The sequence below is a fragment of the Melopsittacus undulatus genome, chromosome 1 (assembly GCF_012275295.1).
Source record: "Melopsittacus undulatus isolate bMelUnd1 chromosome 1, bMelUnd1.mat.Z, whole genome shotgun sequence".
NCBI lineage: Eukaryota > Metazoa > Chordata > Aves > Psittaciformes > Psittaculidae > Melopsittacus > Melopsittacus undulatus.
Window position 1 is genome coordinate 152,803,757 of NC_047527.1, and position 27,612 is coordinate 152,831,368.

Sequence of the window (27,612 nt, forward strand, 5' to 3'; positions counted from 1 at the left end):
CCCTTCGATGATGGGAGATTCCTTACCCAGCCCTACCACTTGCAGCTCATTTCTGTTTCCTTTCTTCCCACTGGCAAGATCTGCTGCCTCTGTTCATTCAAATGCTGAGTCAAGTGTTTGGCAATGAGAATCTCTTCAAATAACTGAAGTGTAACCTGACTGTCACTGAGAGAAAAGCAACATCAGTTCAATAAACCAATTGCTGTTTAAAACAGCTCCACTTAAAAACATCTGTCCCTGTTCATTGCGTACAGGTCTGGATCCATGTGCAGACATTTCCACCACTGGATTTCTGTTAGCATTACTGCTGATGCAGCCATTCCCCACAGAAGCCATCTAGCCATTATGACAGCCCTGCAGCATTACCCAAGCACTGGAGGGTTGGAGCAAGCCTGAATACTCTCACTTGCAAAGAATTCCCAAGATAAGCCATAGTAAAGACATATGTGCTGTCATACTCTTCATCCTCATAGAGGAAGGTTCTTGTGACCTTGAAGGAAAGACTAAACTACAGATATTTATCAGCCATAGGCAGTGAGACTCATCCCAAGTCTGGAAGGGTCAGAGGTGGAGGACATACACCATCCCATGCAGAACCTTCCTGCCTTGGCTCATACAATTCCACCCTCTCCATGTCTGAACAATGTGCTTATAATGAGTCCTGGAGGCTGACAGTCACAGTCTGCTGAGGTAGTCAACCCTTCTTCCCAGGAAAGGGATTAAAGCTACAGCCACACAAAGCTCCTCTTGCAACAACGAAGCCTCAAATCTGCACCTGTATTAATGCAGCAAGTACGTGAAAGGAGAAAGCACCCAAGTCAGAGGCTGAGGACTGACTAGAAAACAGCCCCCTTCCTAAGTGCTTTAAAGGTACACAAAATAACCACCATTTCTTTAAGATCAAGGTGATGAAATATGTTCAAATAAAACCCCTGTTCTCTAATTTGCTTGAATATATACAATGCTTAAAGACAAGCATTGACCTAAGAGCCCTGTGCTCCAATGTGACAGACATGCACATAAATTAAGATTGACTAGAGAAATTTTTGTATAACTTGATTTTGTAACCCCTGTGCTAAATATATATAGGTATATAATACATATGTATGACTACAAAATTAATAGAAAAGATTACAATTAATATATACACTCTTAGGTTTATACCTGTTTTAGGAGATGATTAATCAGTGGCTTTATAAATCTAACAACATTATTTTCAATAAGCTGCTAGCTTCCCAGCCTCAGTTCTATACCTTTGACACAATCTTAACACAATCAGAAGCCAAGACACTGCAAAGCTGTATATAAATGTGTGTGAAGTTGTCCCAGATAACCTTACAGGAGAAGGGAAGGAGAGAGCAACTCCAGTCTTCATTTTCTATTAACTCTCAGGTCTCTGCATGAACATGAGTAATAACCTAAGTAGTAAAGAACAAACAGCCAGAAGCAAGGAGCAGTGGTAAGAACAAATCATTAAAAAGTGATAAGCACCAAGGGCCCTAACTTAGCTAAGGGTAGTAAAAATGCACACACAGAGGAAGCCATCTCATGGCTCCTCAAAATGAATCTGGTCATATAGTTTTAGTGCTGAGCAGGGGACTGCCTCACTGCAACACCAGAGTGTCTATTTAAAAGGACAGTATTTTATCTATGTGCTTAAAGGTCTGATAACCTACTCTCCCAGGTGTGTCCCTCCTCCTTCTGAAAGAGGAAACCACAAAGCAGATTAATCTTTGTGCACATTTTCCATCCCTCCTCCTCTTCCTTCCCTCCACTCTTCCCACCCCATTGTGAAAGATCAGCAGGAAAATACTGAAATAAAAACTGAAATAAGTTCAAACCACCAGGAACAGCCTAACTTATAAGTGAGCTTATGATATGGTGAGTCAGTCAAAACCAAAAGAGGTCATGGAACTGCTGACACACACCTTTCTGGAGGGACCTCTGTGTCCACACAGGTATGGGTAAAAGGCTTATCTGCCCAGGAAAGAAATACTGGAAACTAATCTTGCTATTGCAAAGGGTTTTGATTTACAAACCACCAACATCTCACTCTATTTACATTACAGGTGACCAGCTGGGAGAGGGATACAACAAACTAAAGCACAAAGCAACTCACAACTAACTGATATGCAGGGCATCAAAGGCTCATAAGTGACTGCCCCATCCAATGGACTGTGGTCATCCTGTAATCACATTTGACTGTCTGCTTGGCAAAACCCCAGCACATCCAGGGAACCACTGATGATACAAAGCATTCCTCTTCAGAAGAGGAAGCAGCAAACTAAGGAGGGCTTTTTCCTGGGACAAAAGAAGGGACAGAGCCAGATGGTTTCAGATTCCTTCAAGGCATTTGCAATTGCCAAGGTATTTTTACACAGACTGTGCTTTGGTGTTTTCATTGGTCATCAGAGATCCAAAATTCACATAACTGCTTAAAACTACACATGGGTTTCTGAGCTTAAAGAAATCATGGTCTAAACTCTCAGCTGGGTACCACTCTTAAAACAAACCACATTCACACTAGTGCACCACTGAAGGGAACCAAACCATCAAGAATAGGTGTTATTCAGAGAAAGGCATGCAAAAGTGGTCCATAAAACATAATGGGTGTAGTTCTAGCTCCAAAAGCAATGAAAAACTCACAGCATGGCTTTAAGAAGAATGTAGCAGAAACACCCCCAACAGGCTGGTTTTGAAGACAGGAAGCTTTGAGAACAGAGAGTCACAAGACTTCAGAAAGGAATCTTAAAGATTGTATGTGTCAGGGAGCATAACGATGAATAAGAAAGATCTGTGTGCAAGCCCACTTCATACAAGAGGAAGATAACGTACAACTAGTAGGAAACTCATAGTAACTCCTTGGCTTCAAGTATGCATGGCCCTAGCATCTACAGAGTGCTGAGGAAAGCGATGGTTCTCTGGAAGAGAAGTAGCCTGTTCCAGACTTACACAAAGACTTCCAACCAAAACCAAATCACAGAATTCATCTCCTCTTTTCTCCTTGAGCAGCAGGCAGATCAGGCTTTAGAGGCATCTTTCCCTGCTAATCACATAGTAACAGTTTAAAACAAAGATTTTATCACACCCAGTGTCACTCAAAAGCAAAAAAGACGTGCATAAGAATTGTGCAAAGTAAGAATTGTTCAGGTAAATCAGTAAAAAGATGGAAAGGAAATTAACATCATACATGTTAAATGGGAAACCTGGGTTCATATGTTAGAACTGTGCAGCACAGACTCTCATAGGTGTAACAAAGCACGCTGTGGTGCACAGCAGCCAAATGGCAATGAAAGCTGCAGGCAGGATGGGAGAAGTTGGTGACATTTTCCAGCTGTTGGTGGAAAAAGCTTTAACTGCTGAAGGGGCAAATTATTGAGCCCTTTGCTTACAAAGCATCCCTAAGGAAAACTGAGTCCAAACAGCCAACTACACTTAAACTCAGGTGTGTCTCTTTTCAAACATAAAGCAAACAAAAAGACCAGAAGACTGAAGGACTGAAATAAAACCAAGGAAGAAGAGAAACAGGTAAGACGAGAGAAGGCAAAAGAAGACACACTTTGACAAAGCATGTACAGCAGAAGAAGGTACAACCTTCTTAGACTGCTCCAGACTGGGAGATTATCTTTTTGATCTGCGCTTATCAGTAAAGCACCAAGGAATTTCCAAGGATGAGCCTGAGACCTCATTGCAGTGTATGAAATAACTTAAAAACCCAGGAGATGGATGTGAGAATTACCGTGCCAGCTGCGATGCTGTGAGCCCAGTTGGAGATAATTCAGTGAAAACGAACGATGCTATAAAATCTGTGCATCAGGAAAGCTCAGCACCCATCTCTCTTCTAGAGTCTATACAGGAAGAATGACACCTAATTCAGCACCAAAAAAAAACCCCACAAACCAATAAGAACATTTCCATCCATACACAAAACTGATGGCTTCCCCTCCCAGGCACAATACAAGCTGAAACCCATCAGGAAGACAACTTCACACCACCAGGAGCACATGGACAGCAACCAGAGCAGAGAATACACTGCCTCCTCAAAAACCACACATGCCATCGCTCTTCAAGGAGAAAGGAACATGGCATGAAAATGAACTAAGGAAAGAAACAAGAGCCAAAAAGAGTGCTTCCACTGAAGGACAACCAGGAACAGGAAAGAGATGAAGATCTAGATCATTCTGCCTACTGCACACTGCCATCAGCAGACAGTAAAAAACCCAGCCATTTGTAGCCACTTTTCCAAGCAGTTCCTTTCTCAGGCTGGCAGAGAACAAGGCAATGTACAGAGCTTTGGTCCAGAGACTTCTGCACAGGAGGGAAAAGGGCTGAACTGTAAATAACTGAAAATCTTTACATATTTCCCTGTTTGCAAGAGAAGAAATGTTCTGCACTCTTGTAACGCCCTTCTAATGCTTCAACCCTTCTAGGCAGAGGTACCACACTACATATCACCTACTGCAGACAAGATGCTGCTCTGTTCATGGTTAGCAGACATGGGGAGGGTGTGAAAAGTGAGAAGGGGAAGTGGACAGATGGACTGTAAGGTAGCAAATGCCAAACCATCAGGGTTTCCATCTCCATCAGTTCAGCTGTAGGGCCAAGGACAGTAACATAGAAGAGCAACACCTGCAGTATTTACAGACTGCTCTTGCAGGTGACTGGAAAAGGCTCATTTCTTACTTCAAGCCACTAAAACAAATCAATCCTCCTTTCACAGTAAAGAGCTTTGCTTACCCCACACAGCATGGTGCTGGGTACATATACCCAATAGAAGCAATGCTTGTGCTTAGATTTAAGCACGTGCTTAACTCCTGGCTGGATCAGCACTTTTAGCCACACATCCTTGTGTGGATGTGGATGTGGATGTGGATAAGATTTGCATTCTTACACATGTTGAAACTTTCCTGGACATGTAATTTATCATTCTGCCTGTGACAAAGCATGGCAACACCTTGCTTGTTTCTGTTGCTCTTAGTACACTGCACAAAGCAGAAACACAGATTTCTCCACAGCAAGGTGGAGGACACTGATATCCTCCTTCCCTCCCTGATAATATAACTACAGCATAACATCACCAGGCTTGAACAGGAAAAAAACACTCAAAGGGAGAAGGGGGAAAAGCAAGGGGAAGGATGCTTTCTGTAGTAGAAACAAACAGCAATATCCATTTGCAGATAACATATAAAAAGAACATCTATATTAAATGTCATCTCAGAAGAACCATCAAAGATAAATCCATGCTCAGTTGAGGCATTTCAGCCTAAATACAGAAAATACACATTTCTCTGAGTTTATGAAGGGCTTAGTTTTATCAGTACTATTTACATACACTTGGTTCATTTTAGACGTATCGCTTATACTGTATGCACGCTATAAATACAAAATGCATAGCAGAGCATTTATGTGCCACAGAAACAAGATTTTAAACCAACAGACTTGAGTGCTCACTGATTATAAAAGACAACAGCTCCCTATATTTTTAACGCGTTTCTAAATTATATATGTGCTGTGTATCCCTCCAGACAAATGAACACTGATAAATTACGTTCTGTCTCTAGCCAGGCACTTCAAGTAATCTCCACCCTCCCACCTCCTCATCACATGAAATAAAGATGAAGCACCGCACCACGTCAGTCACACTGCAGATCCATTCAGCAGCCACCTCTACCTGAACCATCAGAATAGAAATGTCAAGATCTTCATCAGTCTCCACTGCCAGGAGCTCATTTTGTTGCTGCAATAGTCTCAGGCAGCCCCTGAGATGATGCTGCCTGGTACATGCCCTTTGCATCCAGCATTACACCAGACTGCATCCACAAGTTTCTCCCAGTGGGATTGTTCTCCTTCCTCGTAGACTTTATCTCTTATGCCTGGACAAGGGATTCTGGCTGCATCTGTGGGCTGTGATAGGTTTAACGAACAGCACAGTGGGCTCCATGACCTGGCTGCTCCCCAGCCATGTGCCTGCAGGAATGCTGCCTGGAGCATTAAGCCCACTGCATGTGCTTGAGCACACACATCCTGTTTCTGACCTGCTTCATTACCCTTTTCCCAGCAAGATCACCTAGAGTTAATTTAATGCATTTAAGGGCTGAAGACCAGCCTCACTTCCCTGCTGTGCTATCAGAGATGTCAGAGGCAGAGAATTTGGCCATATTCCATCTATGGGGTTTCTTCCAAAGTCCACTTCTTCTGACAATATCTGAGCTGATGCTTGATCAGTATGAGAACAGTGCTCCATCCAGTACAACCCATCACCACCATGGAGAGCCGCTGTACTCTCACACTGACCCTTGCATACTCCAGTTTCTCCCCTACAACAGCACCGGAGCTGGGTAATTTCCAAGTGTCCTTATCTGATACTCACAAAGTTGCTACTGCAGAATATCAGAGTACAAAACGATGGTTACTTTTCCTGTGTTCAGACTCTGCTGGCCCTGTCAGCTTAACACAGCATCTTTCTACAGCCACAGAAGGGCATGTGCAGTCCACAGGCCAGGATGTAGCACCTAGGAGACACTGCAGTAAGCAGAGGTGAGTAAACGCTTTCTAGCTTCTTCCTTAGCAAACTGCAACAAGAGATCCCTGAGCTTGGGGACTGTCATCTTCAGCTTCAACCCTCCCATGGAAGAAAGCTCTTTTCCTTTCCAATTTCATTAATGCTCTCAGTATAACCCCCATGCTCTGAGAGGGAGAGAGGGCAGAGTCTGCCCTCAGAACCACACCTCAACGTGCTGTTGCAGTGCAATCCTATCTCTGTTTACGAACAGGCTTCCTTCCAACCCATTCAGAAGTACCTGTAATATGCTTTCTACCAGTACTATATGAACTAAAAACCTTTAAAGTTCAAACACAAATCTCTAATAATCTGGCCAATTAAAAAATGAAGAATTATAATAAGTTGTGAAATTTATCTTGTCACCAGCCTAATTGCTACTCCAGGCTTCAAATTATGGCAGAAAAAACAAGGAACAAACCTGAACTGTTGATAGCTTGTTTGGATTCTGGTTTACAATGTACTGCATTATCTTTATCAATGTGTGAGGAAATGCAATTGCACTGTGGACCTCTACATCAAAAGACCTACTTTAATTAATTATTTGAGTATTAAACTAGCAAGAAAAGAATGACTGTAGTTATTTCAGAGTTGCTTATTGCTTTCATACAGGTGATCTGTCTGCAAAGGTTACTATTAATCTGCCAAAAAAAATCTTAGTTCATTTTACTACAGAATTATTAGGGTATTAGGATACTGGGATACTATAATTATTAGGATATCTAGTGGTATCCTAATAAAAACAGACATGTTTTGAGATCTCCTTTCTAAAGAGGAACTGGCGAAGGATTGAGGAGTAAAGGACAAAGGAAAGGCTGCACTTTAAGTGTGTGTCTACAGATGGACACAGAGGAAAGACAGAGAAAGATTTAAGTGAGAAACCCAGTGTCCAAGAGGGAGTGGACTGCAAACCTCCCAAGTTTAATCACAGTACATTGGGTGCACTTGGTTTAAGTTCACTCTTTCACCTTTCTTTCCTGAACAAGTCAACCATAGGTACCAGAAACGAAACACCACCAATCAAGAGCAATCAAGGTTACATTTTTAAAGCTAACTCTGCCCCTCTCTTCCTTCCCCCAAGCTTCCAACTTCCCATCTCAGGGCTGTCAGTAGTTGTCAGCACATCGTATGTGAACATACAATACGACTTGACAGGCAATACATCAGAAAACCTAGATGTGACAACGGCAAATTCCACCAGATGGTCCTGGATCATATCCATCCATTAAAAAAAAAAAAGGCAAAAAATGAAAGAAAAAAACCCTAAACCACAGAAAATCAGAACTTGCAGGAAAAAAAAAATTCGGGGTATGCACTGCTTCAGCCTTTGTTCTATCCATGATGGAAAAGGAAAGACACAATGGCTCCACCTCTTGTCCCAACTGGCTCACCCTGTCATTAATATCAATGTATGTATTTCATCCTGCTACCCTAAGAAAAGGCTTCTAAGTAAAGATGCCACTCCATTAAAAGGCAGTAGGTACTATATGTACTAGTAGTAACAGTGCTTGCTCCCAATGACTCTGGAGCCTGGTCTTGCTCCACCATCAACAGGGTCTCCAAACCCAAGTCAGTAGTCATGGGAATAGCTGTGAACCTGGAGCACTTTCAAGACTCCCTGTTTGCCACCCTTCCCATATTGCTCTTATGGGCAGCACAGAGACTGTTTGGGCTCAAGCTGCCTACAAACCTCACCATTCTTTGCAATGGCCTATTTGGGAGAGACCTTGGATTGTCTTGTCCAGTGTCAGCCATGAGGGCAGGTCCAACATTGACTGTCCACACCTAATCTCAATGCAGGCAAAAACACCTTTGATACATGCAAAGCTCAAATCACTTTCCAGCCGGTAGTGAGCACAATCTGCTCTCCATTCTGGTCTCAAGCCCATCCAAACCAGCGAAGGCAGGCACAGGACCAGGACTCTGTGCCACTATCTGGGAGGTCAGCACAGCCCCACGGCACAAAGCACCAGGTTCAGAAGCAGCTCTGGGGTAATTCACTGTCAGGAAAACACTGAAGCTGTCATTGTTCTTCAGGTAAGTGTCACCAGACTGACCACAGCAGCTGGAACAAAAGTGACAGGCCTATAATACATATCAAACCAGTGCCGGCTGCCACTGCTCAAACAAGACCTTCAGGGACACCGTGCCTTGCTCCTATTCTGCCCCTACCTTTAATAGCTGTGTGCAGATGTACATGTTTTTCTCTGTGAAAACTGTGTGGAACTGGAAAGCAATCCTGTGTACTCCTGTCCTCCCAGTTACACATGTTCTGAAGTAAAAGGTATTCAGTCAACTATATTTTAACTTGGTAAAATAAGCAGATATGAATCTGAATGCACAGCGTGCATTCGGATGGTGACATAGCATTATTTTACCAAGCATTTAATAGGACAGGATAGTGCTTCAAAATTCTTTGCAAATCTGAGAACTCCTCTGAACACAAATCTGTGACTGTGGTAGAAAGCAGATCTACTCCCTGCCAGTGCACAGGCTGCACTCCACAGTTTAGGACTGGAGAAATCTCTCTTCAGGCCATCGTGGCACTGAGAAACCAGACAGAGCCTTCAACAGAGGAGTATATTTTATTATATAAAACATATTATATTATAAATCCCTGTTTTCCTTCCCCTAAATAAAGTTCCTTCCATTACAAACTCTCCTTTGCTGTTAAACAAAGTGCTCCCATTTCCTGAGTGAGGAATTCCTGTAAGGGGGAATACTCCAGTGCATTGGTGTGGGACTGTGCACTCTAGTTGGACTGGGCTCCAGAGATGAAAAGGGCTTTTTTAGCAGAGGCTGATGGCTACTTACTGACTTCTGAAGAAGCAGTTTATTGTCTCCATCCAATCCATTTTACAATTATCACCTTTAGCACAGAGAGGAAGCTACTTCTACACCACAGACCTGAGAACAAAAAGCTTACAAAAAAGTCAATTCTTTCCCTCCTCCTCAGACTTCAATAAGGAATATCCCATTTTTTACTCTGCCTTTGTGGTTTTAACATAAAAGAAAAAGCCAGTGACATTTTCAAGTTCTGCTATTGTGCACAAGTGGGGTTTCAAATACTGCAGAGGAACATAATTACATTTACAGACACTTTTGACTGGAAATTAAGTGTTGTGCCAGCACATAATAGTCTCTTAGAGATAAGAAAAATAGGCATATACCTCACAGTGTGTTTCCTGATTAAACTTAAAGTGGACAGCACCTTTTTAGTGGAGTGGCTTTTGGCATCTAAAAGTTTTTCTATAAATACTAGACTACAGTGTTTCAAAACATGAACTTGCTCCAGAGAGAAGAATAAACAGCTTTGCTATTCAATTCCTCTGTGCAGAAATACTGTAGAAGAGAAGGCACAAGAATAATATGTATATAATAAAATTGGTAAAATGTCACCTCCTCCCATTTTGATATTTAATTATATCTCATTAGAAAAGCAAAAATACTGCAAATCAAAGTCCAGGAATCAGCTGATTATTTATTTATAGGCATTTATATAGCGCTATCACCATAGCAACAAGGAACCCTTTTTTCTTCTCCTTCAAAGCAAAAGTTGTAATTTTGAAATGTGATCCTTTGATGTTGCAGTGCAAATAGGTACTTATGTCCTATGCTGCGAACACTTAGGCAGGTGCTTAAAGTACATGAACAGCCCTAAGTCAAAGGCATGGTGAAAGAGACAGAAGCAGAGAAAAGAACAAGGAAAAGAACAGAGAAGCAAGTGAGAGCAAGGAGAAAAGGGAAAGCGTAAAGGGCTTTTGTACAAGAATTAACAATGCACTGGGTCCTACAATAAGCCATGATCTCCCTGGTGCTTTTTGCTTGTGAGTGACTGGTTCATGGCGCACGGTTCAGTTCAAGAGTAATCAACAAGTTCCCAATTTATGCTGAGGACACTGGTGAAAACACTTGAGCAAGGATTTCTAAGAGGATACAAATAGAGGATACAAATGAGACTGCAGAGGGCTGCCTCACTTTTGAAAGCAGAGAAGTCAGGGGCCTCATTTTGACTGCTACTCTCCTCTGATCCCCCAAGCAATGAGCCATTATCAAATTCCCCCAGAATTAATAGACCTTTTTAAAAATGCTATCTGCTCACAAAACATCAAGTAAATGAGTAAATGAGAACACTGCTCCTGCATACACCTTACAGAATGAATTACTAGGTGTGTCATACAACTGCACTTCTCCCACGATGCTCCTAGTGTGTATAAGCACACAACTACTTTTCAGACCCTCAGACTGAAATAGTTTTTATCCTATTTCATCTGCTTGCTTCCCATCATCACATAGATTACACACATGCATGCACAGTGTAGTACTTCAGATCCTTTTAGATGTTAATGGTAACTGAAAGAAAAAAGAAATCTTTGGCCTATTGTCACTTTGTTGTATAAGAAATCTTAACATCAAGATTTCCTCAAGACACAGGTATATGAAGTTATTACCTTCAACTGTGCATTTAGCTTGATCCTATCTTCTTCATAAACCAATACCATCCAAAGCAGCTGAATAAGATGTGCTCAGTTGCTCCTAATCCAAACACATAAATCTTTACACAAGACCGGTGGTTATTTTGTAGTCTTTTTTTAAGCTGTATTCTAAACAGAGAGAAGCTGCATGTATGACAGCAGGAAAAGTGACAAGTTCCTTATCTGGAAAAGCACCAGCAGGCAGTGTTATCAGAGCAGACCAGCTCTTTTAAAGTGGACTGATGAAGCTATTTTTAAAAACACCTAATAACATCATGCAGGAGAATCTGATCTCTGCAAAGGTGAGCTGTGCAGCTTGATACTCCTGGGAGGCAGCTAATGAAACTGAAGCTTGTCAGACACAGACTGCATCCAGTAATTGGCTTTGAAAACTCGCAGTTTAAATTCCACCATGCTGAGTTCAATGCCCTGCTCACAGCTTGCTCCAAATGCAGGCAGAGATGAGGGCTGTCTAGCATGACCAAATGTGAGCGGCCGCCTCCCTGCTGCCTGTGCCACCAGGCCCAGTTTGAGCACTGAGAGGGCAAAGAGAGAAGCCTCCTTTCTTGCAGCACCTTACACTTACCAGTTAACTTCAGGAAAGGGTGAGAAGGCAGTGGGAAGAAGGCAGAACAGTGCTGGAGCAGGTGGTGTGTTGATGGAGGAGGAGGGAACACATTCTACCGCAGAAGGTGAAGGTGAAGACCTAAAAGGAGAAAGAAGAGGGTTCCACGTCATGTATTTCACAGGCAGAAACACCAAACAATGCTACACCTCTGCACCGACTGTGCCAAGTCCCTTATGAACAGCCACTGGCTTTCCCAGGAAGGTAGCCAGCAAAACAGTGGTAGTGTCACCCATTTTCTCTGAAACTCCACTTACCCTTCCTAGCCCACTCCTGCCCAAACTTTACAGACCCACAGATCCATTCTACCCCTCACCATTAGCCACATAACTGAATTCTGTGACCATCCTGACAACCAAAGAAATTACTGTCCCACAGCACAAGCAGGCAAACTGGTGTCTGCACAGCCAAGAACCTGTGATCTGGTCCTAGCTCTGTGGTTTAAACACTCCCCATTGAGCCACCTTCTTTTTCATGATTCTTCCTGCCTCCCACTACTTCCTAGAAAAATCTGCTCCTTCACAGCCTAGATAACACTGTTTGGAAAAGCCAGTTTAAATAGAAAGACTCTTCTGCCGAGAGAAGTCATCTATGGCTCTGCTTGTTTGAATGATAGTTTTACTAGTGGAAGAGCTCTAAGTCTCTGTGTTCTAAAACACCTTGCTGTGTCAGAGCACAGGCCAGACAGACATAAATATGTTAAACACTCTGGGGAACAGTAACTGAATGTCACAGGGAACTGTTCAAACCAGTAGCACTTACAGAAGACTTTAAAGCAGCAATTTTTAGGAGAAGTGGGGTGAGAATAAGGGGAACGAGAACATGCAATTTCCAGATGACTGAATTAAACCTCGATCAGTTCATAGTGAGATGTGACTAAAGAGACTGGAAATCTAACTGGAAAAAGATTTCCATATAGGCAGTGCATTTTGAACATTGCTTGATAGAGATGGGCTCTAGGTAATGAGTCCCAAAACATTAACCAGGTACCTGGAGTGCATGTTCATGGCACGCTTCACAAGTGTGGGTGGCTGAACTTCAGCTTTGATGACAGCTAATTAAAACACAAAAGTGAGACTCCAAGTAAAGCTGCTATTTCACAGCCATAAACCACTCAGAACGCACTCCTGCAGCAAAGCAGACTGCAAAGCAGGTTTCCTGTATCTGCTCATGCATTTGGAACCTACCACTGCAAACTAATCACCCTGCCTTGCAGCTGATATGTTCTGCATGGGTCAGATTCGGCTGGGGGAGAAGGTCCTCCCAGAGAATAAAAGCTCTGCTGGTTCTAAGTCAAGGCTGAAGCCAACAAGCCAATCCATCGGTTCAAGTGTTTCGATATGGCAATTAAAAGGAGCCGTCAGTTTTATTCCCAAAGTCAGCAGATTCTCCTGAATCAGCAGGCACCGTTTAAAAGTCAGCATTTGTCAATAGTTATCCAACTACGGTACTGGTGTGAAAACACCAATATGTTCCCTCGCCTTTACCAGTTGTTCAGACACAGTCATCATCCTCATCACCAGAGAAGAGTGTGCCTCCATACTTTCATTATTCTTTTCACCCCCAAAGCAGCATCCATTATCTTAATAACCCATTAAAACACCGGGTTAATTGAGAAGGGCTGGAAGGAAGCAAGGAGACCGGTAAGTGTGACCTCAGAACACACACATTCAATGCACCCAGAGGTGACATACACAACAGAAACTTTTCCACCATGCTTAGTCAGCACACAGTAATTACAAGGGGCAGGATGCTATAGCTTCAGCATCTGTACCCACTGGGGCCGAACACACCAGGACTGCTAAGCTTCCAAAGTGTAAGCCAGGCATCAAGGGGGGTTCCCAAGGCACCAAGCCATCAAGGAGAACTGTCAGGAGAACACAATCACATCTCGAGGAAGGCTCTACCCCTGCACAGCGTCTTTGACCTCTAGGGAGGTTATTAGAGTTCTAATAGAGCCGTTTCCGCGGCGCAGGCAGCCGCACAGCACCGCTAACCCGCACAGCACCGTTAACCCGCACAGCACCGCTAACCCGCACAGCACCGCTAACCCGCACAGCACCACTAACCTGAACACCACTAACCCGCACAGCACCGTTAACCCGCACAGCACCGTTAACCCGCACAGCACTGCTAACCCGAACACCACTAACCCGCACAGCACCGTTAACCCGCACAGCACCGCTAACCCGCACAGCACCGTTAACCCGCACAGCACCGCTAACCCGCACAGCACCGTTAACCCGCACAGCACCGTTAACCCGCACAGCACCGCTAACCCGCACAGCACCGCTAACCCGCACAGCACCGTTAACTCGCACAGCACCGTTAACGTGCACAGCACCGTTAACGTGCACAGCACCGCTAACCCGCACAGCACCGCTAACCCGCACAGCACCGCTAACCCGCACAGCACCGCTTGCCCTGCTGCCTGCCTTCACTCCCCGCTCCGGAGACCGGTTTCCCTGCCCATGGTGTCCCCCCGCTCTGTGCAAACCCGGCTTGTTCCCCTCCTCACCCATGGCCCCGCACTGCGGACTCACCGCCGGTGCCCCCCGCCTCCATGCACCCCCTTCCCCTCAGAGACGAAGCGGCAGCCTCGGCCCCCACAGGCCGCCCCTGAGGGTGCCCGGCCCGGCCTCACCTGCCGCCTGCGGCTCCACGACCGACACCGACACCGCCCCCTCCGCTCCTCCCGGTCCGAGGCCCGGGGCGGAACGGCACCGCCTCCCCGTGGCTCCGGCGGCGGCAGGCGGTGACGGGGAGGCGGGCAGCCGGCCTACCCGTGCCCCCCCGCCGCCATGCTCGGGAGCGCGGCCGGAGCTGCGCATGCTCGGTGCCGGCGCCGCGAAGGGCATTGTGGGAGCTGTAGTTTAGGGGTGCCCCATGGGGTGCATCCTTTGGGGTGCAGAGCCGCCGGTCCCGAACACCTCAGCCCTGGGGTTCCCCTCGCAGCTCTCTCCCCAGGCTGCTCAGTCATTGCCCCCTCACCCAATGCCCTCAGCCCCTCCGCATCGCTCGGTCGGCTGCACTGCTCACACCCTGGTCCTTATCTGTTCCCCCCATCTCCATCAATCACTGCTGCTTCCTCCTGCCACCTTCGCACCCTGACCTCCCCATGTCCCTCAGCGTCCCTCTCTCAGCTTTCCTCTGCCTACAGCCTCCTTGCTTGCTGCCTGTGCTCCCTGGCCTATTGATTTCCTCCGCTCCAATGTATTAACACAGAAGGTGACCATCCTTATCATCAGTACATGGCTTCAAGTTCACCACGAAACCTTACAGGCATCCAGCACCTGCATCTTCACTGCTCCTTCAGGCCATGTTCACATAGTGGGGTTTGGCAAGGTCACAGTTGGCCAGAGCAACCCAGAGCTTATTACAGCCTGAATAAACCACTGCTGCGGTGGTACAAGAGGCTGAATCAACTGAGTGCATGGACACATGCGTGTACAGCACCTGTGTTTGACCCAGCTCCCCCAAAGACAGCAGGGTGTTTGCCATCCACTGCACTGAGGCTTCTGATTTCCCATGAGAGCTTTCTGTTTCCACACACGCACAGTGCACTCGGTCAATGGGAAGGACAAACAACGGTTTGGCAGCATCTCTCACACTAGCTCGTGCTCGTACTCATAATTAAATGCTCACAGAGTGACAGGACTGCTAAACATGTGCAGGAACCCGGTGTAAAGTTTAACTGCTTCAATGTTTGCCCCTGAAAAGCTGAGGATCATTTGGGAGAAGTCAAACTTCATTGCTTAGTGCTCCTTCCTCCAGCTTCCTTTTCTGTCTTGCAGATTCCATAGCTAATGGTCCAGAGAACTGACTTGTATAGTAAGGTATTCACACAAGAACAGAGGGGTTTCGGGAACGCTCACTGCTGCTCTAACTTAATCTCTCTATGAGTTTTAGTGCTGAGCTCCCATGGACGGGTAAAACAAATGTCAGGTTTCTGAGATGTGTTTTCCAGGGTTTGTTCAAGAGCCATTATGCTAATGAAACCCACTGCAACAGATCCCATCTACTCCATTGCTCATTAGGGTTGTGCGTTATGCTCCAGTGCTAGAGAATGCTGGACCTGTATCCTTGTAACTCAAGCAACAGTGCAAAACAATCATCACTGTTTTCATTAACATCTCTTGGAAGAAAAAGTCACTTTTTCAACAGCGTTTAGAGATCTCCATTAATTTTCCCAGAGCATTTGTGAGTAGAAACCTTGGCTAGGATTCCATGAATACCTGTTTGCATATCAATGTCATTCCCAGTGCTACTTTTCCTCCTTGTTATGAAATATTTAATGAACCAGTCAAAAAGCCAGACATTACAGTAAGCTGAATTAAGCGGCCAGTCACATATCACAGACGATGAATGGCCCAAGACACAGACACGAGTGTTCAAGAACAAAACCATAAGCTCAAATGTGTTTCTATGAAATATTCATAGGATTGTGGTGATTTATTGTTATGTCTGCTTCAGAATAACGTGCAGTGGGAAAACAGCATAATCTGATAAACTTTTCATGCATAATAGTTCATTCATTATTCCTGGAGTAACAAGTTTGTAGACCCACAGCTAAGCCAACCTCCTGTAAGGGGTAGGGGAGTGTTCTCCTTAATGCAATGTTTTACAGGTGAAAGCAGTGTGAACACACTAATGGAAGAGACGGTCACTTCAGGTGCCCAGGAATAGCTGCTTAGTGCCATGCAGACAGTTCAGGTTGCCCAAGACATCTGCACAAGGCTGGTAGATACCACATGTCACCTACAAGACAGTCTCAATCAGTGTAATGGTGATAGAGGCCCTTTCCAAACTTGAGGTTCAACATAATAGCACACATTTAAATTGCCTAAACCACTTCTGATATGACTGTTCAGGAAACAAATCAACTTTTAGAGACACCAGCAGAGAATGGGCTCACAATCAGGAACTAGAGCAGCTGAGCCACCTTTTATGGTCCAATAAATAGACAGAACTGTATCTCCAACCTCAAGCAAACATCAAAGTGTTTTCACATCATAACTGCTCACCTTCCCTTCTGCACTTGGGTTATAGCTCTCTTTGTATGTGCAACCTCTTTGAATGGAAAAATATCAGAGGACTTGATGTTAGAATGCTGTTCCTCTTCTAGGGATGCTAGAAGCTGTCCCTCTTCTAATAGAGCCACTGATGCGCCTGATCATGAACACCAACACACTGCACTGCTGCACTCCAAGCCTTGCTCATCTGAAGTCACCTGGATCCAACAGCATCTGTGTGTTTCTGTGTGATGCTGCCTCAGGTCCTTTGTCTCTTTACCCAATGGCTCTGCTCTTCTTGGGTTTTCACTATGTCTGTGTGTGCTGCACAGACAAACATTTGGTGGACCCTTGCACTCTTACCTTTCTACACCAGCACAGACAGAAGCATCCATACAAGATGTTGGCAGGATCTTGCTGGGATTAAGTGGGGATAAAGGAATGCAGAAACCCAGGGGATGTGCCAGTCTGCTTGTGCCTTAGTCACAGCTCAGCAGAGCTTGTGGGCTGACCAGCCACTATGTACAACTGGATGGGTACCAGTGATTCAGGCATTGTAAAAGGTAATAAGCGACATCCATGGAGTGTGCTGCTGTCTGATCATCCTGCCAAGGAGCACCGTTTCAGCCAAAAACATCAGTGAAGCCATCTGGGACTAAAGGCAGCGTGTAGCTCTCTGCACATCGACTTGGCATACCCTAAATGTGGGCAGCAGAGAGAGCTGAACAAGGGGTTTTGGAAGTGCTACATGCCTCAAACCTCTTACAAATTAATGTAATTCACTAAAGAAATGATACATATTCATATCATCCTACCTCAGGTGCATCTGTTTGTAGGGGGTTGATGCTTTGTTGCCTCCAAAGAGCAAGATTTCATTAAGCTGTCTCTCATTTGGAAAATGCAGGCAGTGACCCCACTCTCTGGAGTACCTGGCAGCCAGTAATAGCTGTATCATCATTAGTCCCTACCCCCGCTATCACCTTTTCACATGCTGATGCTGAGCACATGCAAGAGTAAGAAAAGAGGTTATTAAAAACCTGCTGCTGAGCAACACTGCCACTGAAGTGGCTCGAGTCTGAGAGGCAGTGAAGGCACTTGGTGTTCTGAAAGCACAGCTCTCATCTCCATGCTTTGCTCCTTCAGGCCAAAGGCTGTGTAATTGCTGGTGTTGCCAAGGATGGTTAAGGCTTCTTTGTTTTCTCTTTTGGCAGGTAAAACAAGGTGAAACGAGCACATGTGCTGTTAAGCAAGTAAGCAAACATGACTATTCTATAGACAGAGATTGAATAAACATCTAAAAGTTAAAGCTATCCAGGAGTTTTATGGTGGTATTAGAATAAAGAGTCAGCAGCCCCTCAACAAGGGCACTGACTCCTGCTTTCTGCCCCTACCAGTTGGATCCCACTGAGCACAGCAATGAGCAGCATACAGCAATCAGTGCTAGTGCAACAGCAAAGCGACTGAGGTAGCTCTTTTCTAGCTCCTTGTGGAGTGGCAACAGCTCTGCTTGGATTTGGAGTGCTCTGCTTAGTTTGGAATGCAGGGCAGTTAGATAAGCAAATAACTTATTTATTTAGCCATTCATTTATTTCACAACATGGCACAGGCAAGCTATTAAGAAATAAGGAATTTTGCCTTGTAACAACATTGCAGAGATTCATATGTGGACTTTACATAGGTATTCCTTTTAAATAAAGACAAAGATCTGTACTAATACTGTGACTAAATAGAAACCTCCACAATAAAAAGAAGGAATAGGTAGTTCATGGGGACAATGAATAAGAAAGACAAGAAAATGGAGAAATTCAGTGGCAGTCGGCATTAACAGATGTGCCAGAAGCTTGTGAAAGCTCCTTGCATGATAAAGTGACTGTCTCATGAAATATTAGCAACTATCCAACACTGGAGAAGTGTGAAAATCTTGTTGCTGTGTAAATTATCTGAGACACTCCTGCCAATTATAGACTTGCTGTGAGGAAGGGAGACATTGGTAATCGTGGCAGGGATGGTGTTCGAGTGCCATGTGAATATTGTTGGGCTATTATTCAGATCAATCATTTCCTGTCCGATGCATCACTCTTAGTATCTCACGTCATTCAGCGACTGAATTGATGATGCTCTGCTATTCCTGGTGTTCTGTAATCCACTAGTTTAACACAACAACGCTGTCATGCATGTAACTGCTGAGGTGGAGAGCTGTCCAGCAGAAAATGGGAGACTGTGGGCCCAGATCCTATAAGAAGCATTACACAGGTCCTAAGAGACCAGTTCCTTCTGCACTGAGCAATGTCCGACCCAGAGGTGTTTTTGGAAGTGTCAGGAGCGAATCTGGCCATTGCCACTGGCTGGGTGTGAGAAGAGGAGGAATGAGACATGTTTGATCACTTTTCTTTCATATAGGATGGAAATGATACCTGCTAACCATGTCTTATCATTACAAGCCCTCCAACTCCAGTGCTTAGTGTCCCTATCATTGAGAATGACCCCCACATTCAATGATGTTCCTGCCTCTCAGTTGTCTGACTCAGTTTCCCCAGCACTGTGTGCCTTGACCTACCCTCTCACATCTGCTGCTCTCCATACAGAGGGGCTCCTAGTACTCTAAATCCTTTCCTAGAATCACCATAGAATCATGGAGTGGTTTGGGTTGGAATTCCTGTTGGTAAGAGACATTACTAAAGATGTGCAGTCTGTGGACTGTTGTGACCCAGACTGTGACCACAAAATCTGGACCTTTGCTTTGGCCTGATACAGCTGGTTTTACCTTCTTATTTATACATCATCAAGTATAATTTCTCAATTCACTTGCTCTTTTCTGGCTTTTCTAATATGCCCCATCTATTCCTTCTGCCTCTTCCTGTAAGCTAAGCATGGACAAAGGCTGATTCCACTCTGTAGTCACAAGGGGATGGATTAAGGCTGCAGATCTGCATTTGCTAAACCTTAAGTACCAGACTAAATAAAATACCACTTACATGTTACAGCTAAAAGCACCAGTGAGGCATCAGCTGGGTTTCAGTACCACAGGGCTTCCTGCTACTGCTTGAGAGACAGAACTAACATCAGTAAGTCATAACCCAAAATGGTGTTTATTCTTTAATAAAATAACACAACAAAGTCCTCACAGAGGATTAGTTTCCTTCTCTTTCTACATGAAACTTCTTTATTCACAACCTCTTCTGGGACTGGATTTTAACAGTTCTTTCTGCCAACATGTGCTTAGCAGGATATTTGCTTTCCATTGCTTTCAAGCCTGTGTTGTGGCTCCCAAGTACCCATCTGTACTTCCGGAAAATTCCTCATAGCTTGTGGCTAGGAAGTACTTTAGGGTGGAGGTGACCATGTCACTGGTTGGCTCAGGTGCTAAGGTTTAACCTGCCAACATCTGAGGTGCACTGAGATGAGCCAACCTTTGGGAAGTTTCTCTTCAGCCATCTCCTCCAGGTCACCCATCTGAAATCCTGAGGGATTATTGCCATGATGCCCTTCATCCACAAAGGGTTTTGGGGGTGCATATCCTATTCTTAGGAAAGCATTGTAGAGGTAAGGAAAACAGTGTTATGTCTTACACCTCCACAGCAAAGGGAAGAGGTCTGGCCATAGAAGACCATTCCTGCTTCACTCAATGGTTGAGCTGTGTCAGCAGGCCAGCCTGTTGTGCTGTACCTGCTTTTTGTATGACGTGAGCTTCGTCCCAGTGCAGCACAGCCTAATGCCTGTTACCTTCGTTTAATGACACATGGCTATGCAAGTAAGGAGGTGCTCTCACTGCTTCCCCAAGCAGATCCCATCTGCAGAGGAGGCTGGACTGGCTGGATCCAGCCTGAAAGAGTCCAGGTCTTCCACCTCATGTGCCCAAAGTGACCATGAAGCAAATGCTCTCTTTGTCTTCTCCTCTGAGCAACCATGACTGAGACAAGAAACATGTCTTGCTTTTATAGGTAATCCTGATCCAGGCCAGCCAGAAGGCAAGCATGCCCATGCTGATCCCTGCATAGCATTGCTTTGAAGTGGGAATATGTGGTTGCTGTGAACTTACACACAGTTTCCTAGACCTGTGCCCTCCTGAGCATCAGCCCTAGGTATTGCAGAAGCTGAAGAGTGAATTGGGAAGGCCAGGCCAGCTAGCACACGCTTTGTTATTAAAGCTGGATCCCCTCGTTGGATTCTGCCTGCCCCAGGGAGTATGTTCCTAGGAGCTCAATTTTCAGCTAACACCACCAAATAAATGAAAACAAGACAAAAAATAAGGCTCTGCTCCACCGGGAACACAGGACTCCAGGTTGTAACATGAATTCAGTACCTGTCTGTTTACACATAGCATGGATGGGGAGTCTCCAGGGTGACAGCAACCGGGAACTCTCTGTTTTCTTTTTTCTCCCCCTCTTTCCCTTTTATAAAATATTCCTTATTTTTCTTTCATTTTCCCATTAGTATTTTTTCCCTTGTGACCAGAACCATGTGACATTTGTCCAGGTATTTTGGGCAGGGAATTTGGCTCCTTGCATTCATCTCATGTAAAGTCAAGACCATCTCTCAGACAGCATCGCTCCCCTCCTCTCTCAAAGCACTGCTGTGTGTGTGCATGCCCTGGCTCTCCTCTCCTGCACTTTGTGATGACAGAAAAATCATCTCCATCCAAAGCCTCTCCATCTCTTTGCAGCTCCAGCCCCCTCTGAACCACAGCTGCCTTCCCCCTGCTCCATCCCTCACAGATGATGTATATCCCATCCCATTCATGTTATTAAAATGATTTCCATGCCGTCACCTTCTGCTCCATGCCTGAAGTGATACAGAAAATGAAGCTCTTCCTTTTGCACCATTTGGATTTAAATTGTAAATGTTAAACCTGTCCTCGATCCTTTTATTTTCCACAGGGAACATCACTGCAGTGGCAAATCCTAGTGATTGCATGGGATGCTTGGAAAGAAAAAAGAATCACAAACACATTGACTCCTATGATGCTATGATGAGTGAGGTGGATAATAACAAACATGAAGTACTCCAGGCACCCACTGGGCCTCTTTCCATTTTCTTCCCAGAAAACCTAAACAGTCTGGTGTGTGGAGTGCCAAAAAGGTCGTATCAAATGAACATCTGCACATCAGTGTAGTGATCAGCTTACAGAGTAGCATCCAGTGGTGAAACAGCTTCAATCTTCCCTGCACAAAACTGATGTGTCCCATGAAGGGATGCTCACACTGAAGTCAGGCCTGATGGCTGCCATGACTTCTTGAACTTGTCATCCCAAACAGTTCCTTGCAGGTGAGTTTGGCAAAAGGCATTTGGGTTGTTTAAGGTAAAGTGCTGGACTTCTTTAGGAAGTGTAATTGGAATGACTGTGCTTCGCAAGCAGGAATGCTGCCAAGAATGAGTAATTCTTTGTATGGGATACGTACAATGCAGTAAATATGTGAAATAGTACTTTGGAAAATGCTTCTTTCACTTGGGCTTGATTTAAATGTGTGAATTCTTTTCAGCTTTCTAGTATTCCCCAGTCTTTCCCATTGGCTTTCTTTGTTATAGGTTGGAAAGAAGCTGCTGCCATATGGAGAGCTGGAACAGCCAAGAATTACATTCACCAGCAATGCACCATTCAAAGCATTCAGAAGCTGCCAGTCTTCATGGTCCCAGACCAAAGCTGACCTTTGTAGCAGCACTATGAGGTTTTCTTTCTTCTTTTTCCAAGCCAGATGGTGTTGGTCTCTCTCTTGGGAAGAGCATCAGATGAGGGGTTAATCCTGATGGCAATTCCTGTGCTACCCTAGATCAGGCTGGTGTCCCCAGCTACCTTCCAGTTTAAGGGGAAGAATAATCCTCTGCACTTCTTCACTGTGCATGGTGCAGATCACCTGAGTACTGCAGCAGGGATGGAGGGATGGAGGAGTCTTTGCTCCTTGGAGCAAATGACTGAGCTATTCCATAGAGAAGGCTATGCAACAAAAATAAAGCCAAGTTTTTCACAGTGGCTAGTGGCTAAATACACAACTGCTTAAAGAAGCACTGGCCATTTGTTCAGCCTTCCTTGCAACATATCCTTCTACCCAGAGATGACCCCAGAATATGGCTCAGGAGTGAGATGGAAAAGACTATAAAGATGAAAACCATTGGATTAGCATTTTTGTCCTGGGGTTTAACAGAAATCTTTACTCAGGTGTGTAAATCACACTGTAGCTGAAAGATTAAGTCCAATTCTGAGTAGAAACTCACCCCCCTTAGTGGTCTTTAACCCCACACATGCAAAGAGACTCTGTACATCCTGTTTTCAGGGTTTTAGCAGCACACAAATCCCTCTGTATGTGAATGAATTGAATGGAGAGCTCAAGCTCATGTCAGAGCACTGCTGCAGGTCACGTTTGAAGATGACTTTATTAGTTCTGAAGCCAAAGATTAGGGAAAGAAAATCTGACCAGAGGAGAAACACAGAGCGCTGACCCATTGTGAGAATCTGGAGAGGAATTGGATCTGGGCTCTTTTAAAGAGTCTAATTGTTATCAGAGTCAAACTGTAAAATACAGGTTTTCAATATGGAAACCTTGAGCTGCATTCCCATCTTGGAGTCTTAACTTGCAGTAGACTATATTCTTCTTCTGTTCCTTCTTATGAGACATTGTGGTATTTAGCCTAGCAAGGAAGGTACATGAGAAACTCCTCTGAGCTATAACCACCTGATGGGAGCATTACAGACAAATTCATGCTACAGATTCTTTCTTCCAATAGTAGATTTAATGTGTGAGTACGACTGTTACAGTCCCAGCCTTTCAACTGTGGCTTTGGTGCTGGGATCATCAGCCCCTGAAGCGGCTTTAGTTCTCCAGTCTGCATGCAATGTGCTCGCCGACAGTTTTCCTTAGGATGGAATAAGGAATCACAAGCAGCTCTCTGAGCCTAGGCAGCCACAGACAATAATGCCCCCTACTGATACCTGAACAATTCCGGGGGAATGAGGTGTCTCAAATAGCCAGCAAAGGCAATGAGGACAACAGATGCAGCTTGGACGTGTATGAGGAGCACAGAGAGGCAGCTTGATGCTCCAGACAGTTAAATGAGTGGTTAGCACAGAGGAAAGCAACTGCTCAGAGCAATGAAGGTGTTGTGAAAAGGCTGCTTCCAAGACAGGGTGAAGGGGCCCCAGGTAAACTCTCGGCATCCATTTCAGCTGCCACAGAAGTCCATGGATTGTCCCATCCAAGCCAAGGGAATTGTGTGCACACCACACAGCACAGCTCACACTGGAACGCTCACAGACACACATCACAGTAGATATTACAGACCCCAGGCCCCTCACTTCCAGGGAAATTGAGCTGAAACAGCAGTGTGACACAGCTAAGATAGGATCATATATGGGAGGCAAATGGCTCCTTCTCTAATTAGGCTTTATTTAATGCCTGAATCCTATTGCCAGCCCAGCAGTTATAATCCTTTACAGCCACATTCTGCCAGGAATTTCATTGCCTACAAACCACTACTTGTAACACATTTACTGCAATTCGGTGTCTGAAACTCACATTGCTCTGTGTTATGATGCACTAAACTGCTGGTGAGATGCAACCGACTCTGTGGCTCAGTGCAAGTTGCCATACCTCCATCTCTGCACCTTCAGCAAGCCTTAAATCGTAGCTAGGAGCCAAACCTGTGCATGTATGAGCATGTAATTTGCTTGTCCCACATGTATCCATGCTCAAGGAGGGAGGAACAGACTCCTTACTACCATTGGAAAGCTGCTTGCTCTCCAGTGACCACGACAAGGAAAGTGGCTCTTTGATGGGTATATACAGTGAAAGTATACACCCATCATTCCATTCTCATCAGGCCCCATGAGGTTGCATCCAGCACCCTTTTGCATGTGTGAATGAAATCTGCTTTTGATGGGAACTAATGTATGGGTAATTTGCTACATTAGCATGTGATAATTAGTGTGTAGGGTTTATGATGTATTACAACTGCATCTTAGTACACAGGCACACAAATATACACATAATACATCAGTGTGTTAAATGCAGGCACCTCTAGGGCAGAATGGGATATAAACAAATCTAAGCAGAAGATTTGGACATGGAATGAGGACTGCATAATGAATGCCTCAATTTACAGACTAACAGCACAACACCCATTCCTCCCCAAACCCTGAACATAATGCATATATTAAAGTCTCTTCTCTAATCTGTCTACTTTTATATCCCTGAATATACCAGGACTTTCTGGGATTCCTCCTTGTTAAATGTCATAATCCAGGGCCAATTAGACAGTCACAGCTCCAAGATGCAGCCTGTGGCCCAGCAGAGCAGGATGCCTCATCACCCTCAGCTTTGTGCATCTGTAACCATGGTGACTCTGTGGCTGCATCTTTCCCCAGGCTTCCTGTAACCTGGGGTAGGTAAAGCCACGCTTTTCTGCCTGGTGCTGATGCCTCGTACAGGATCTCTGAGGATACCTTTTTAATTACTATGTTCTCTTAATTACTCCTGTTGATTTCCCTGCTGAATTGCCTTTCTTGAGTTGTAGTGACTCATTGTGGAACCAAGTGATATCTGCAGCGTCTTCAGCCTGCAGTCAGGGAAATTCATCCCAGACCTCTGCTCCTCAAGGGCAGCACTCACCCGAAATCCAATGCATCCCAGTGCTTTGTGCTCGTGGCTCTGGACCAAATGTGGTGTATTACAAGCACTGATTTCCCCCCTTGGCTGACCACACTGTCCCAAGCGGCCTCTGTGGTCTGCAGGCAGGTTATCTGCTCCCCCATAGTACTTCATGGTGGGGAAGTGAAAGGTCCCCAGGAGCAGTGGAAAGGTGACACATGTTGGGATGCAAGAAGGGAGGCCCTCAGCATCCTTGCTGCCATTCAACCCCCTCCACAGCTGTCATGAACTCCAGTGCCTGTGGGACACGGTGCCAGACATAAGGTGCCTTGGATGTGCTTGGAGGGCAGCTGTGGGGTGCCTGGCACACATACACTGCTCCTTGGGGGTTCAGGCAGCAATCTGTACACTTGCAGTGTGTAAATCTCACCATCCCACTCCGAGGGACTTAGGCAGGCAGTGTCTCCCTTTCTGATTGCTTGGGACCAAATAACTGTGGGTTTAGCCATTTATTTGATAGATACATTGCTGAGAGCTGTAATTTATCCCTTTCAAGGCAATCACTTCTCCCACCGTGTTAAACCCACCCCTGGGCAGAGGTGCAGACAGCACAAACCCTGCACACGAGGGACACCAACAACATAAACACATTTTACAGCCACACTACATGGGGCTGAGCTACAGCAGCTCAAGGGGCTGTGTCACACTGGGGGTCTTGTCCTCAACTTGGCCTTCAGGCAATGGGGAGTTATCCTGCACCATAGGTTAAGTGGCATTTAATGGAGTGTCTGTGTGTTCTTCCGCTCTAACTGCACTACACACAAGCAGTCACAGCACTATTTCTTCTTTTACCTGGGCAGTCATATATCGTGTTTGCATTAAGTCATCCCTGGGTTAGCCATCACTGTAAGCAGCTGAGGTGCACTATTAATCACCATCAGATGTTTAGCACATGAAGTAGCGCAGCAGAAAGCAATTGGATCACCTCCTTGCCTTTATGAGCAGGCTCGGGTACAATGAGGGGATCTGCAGTGTAAAGCTGCACCATGGAAAGAACAGAGAGTACTTAGAATCATAGAATAGAATCATAGAATAGTTTGGGTTGGAAAGGACCTTAAGATCATCCAGTTCCAACCCCCTGCCATGGGCAGGGACACCTCACACTAAACCATATCACCCAAGGCTCTGTCCAACCTGGCCTTGAACACTGCCAGGGATGGAGCATTCACAACTTCCCTGGGCAACCCATTCCAGTGCCTCAGCACCCTAACAGTAAAGAATTTCTCCCTTAGATCCAATCTAAACTTCCCCTGTTTCAGTTTTAACCCGTTACCCCTTGCCCTGTCACTACAGTCCCTAATGAAGAGTCCCCAGCATCCTTAGAAGCCCCCTTCAGACACTGTTAAGGACAAGCAATGTAAGAGCAGTACTGCTGCATTCCTGACAGAGGGCAGCAGTGAGGTTTTCAGACTCCCTGTCTCTTCGATGCTGTCGCAGTTCAGAGAGAAAACGAAGGGGAGCTGGTTTTTGGTCACAACAGAAGCAGCAATCATATTGCTCTTTGCTGCTACTGATACTCAGAGCACTCTAGGAGCAGACAACCCTGAAGCAGGGCTGCTAATATAGTCAGAGAAGGGGAAAAGCTTACATATAGAGCATGATCTAACTGACTGTTTAGCTTTGCCACTTGCAAAGACTGGGCAACCTCTTGCTGTTTGAGTACCAGCCTTGCAGAGGTAACACAAGGACTGGTTTGCAAGAGAGTGAGCATCTCCTGCCTGCACTTCTGTGCTCCCCCTGTCCCCTGACATGCTCCTGCAGCCTCCTGCTTGTGCCTGGAGCCATAGGAGCTGCATTTACCCTGACAGCCAACCTCACACTTAGAGCAGATGTGATGGCAGCAAGCATTTGGATGAGAGAAGTGGAATGGCCAGCTGGCAGGAGCATCAGTGTGCACTGACTCCCTGGCAGAGCCTCCTCTATCATTCCCTTGGCTCCTTTGCTGGTCCTCTTTTAATCCCTCTTCCAACAGCACCATGACCCCTTGCACCAGACACCAGCAAGCTTCTGTGTTGTGCTTCTTGGTTCCTAATTCCCCTCCCGGTAGCCCAGCTCATTGCTGTCTGCTAACCCTCTGCCCAGCCCTCTCTTCCCCTCACACCCTCAAACCCTACATGCATATGGTACCCATGTCTGTGCTCATTGTATATATAGCCTTGCCAGAACAGCAGTGGTGACTGAACCCTCACTTCTGCCCCTTGTATCCCACAGTGGCTTTTGGTTGTGCAGAGCTTTGGGCTGATGAGCCCTTGGAGAGCCCTCCTGGAAGCATCCCTGCCCCTGTGCCTGGCAGGGAGCAGAG

At 45.3% G+C, this 27,612-nt stretch overlaps 1 protein-coding gene across 2 annotated transcripts in view; it reads right to left on the reverse strand.

Moving 5' to 3' along the window:
- Positions 1 to 14,449, reverse strand: part of POMGNT2 (protein O-linked mannose N-acetylglucosaminyltransferase 2 (beta 1,4-)) — a 31,307-nt gene extending 16,858 nt beyond the window's left edge. For both annotated transcript variants that reach the window (XM_031044361.2, XM_031044360.2), the window contains exons 1-2: positions 14,304 to 14,449; positions 11,621 to 11,740 (exon numbers count right to left, since the gene is read on the reverse strand). The gene's annotated coding sequence lies outside the window, so the exon portion shown is untranslated. The remainder of the gene's footprint in view (positions 1 to 11,620; positions 11,741 to 14,303) is intronic.
- Positions 14,450 to 27,612: the final 13,163 nt, after the last annotated feature.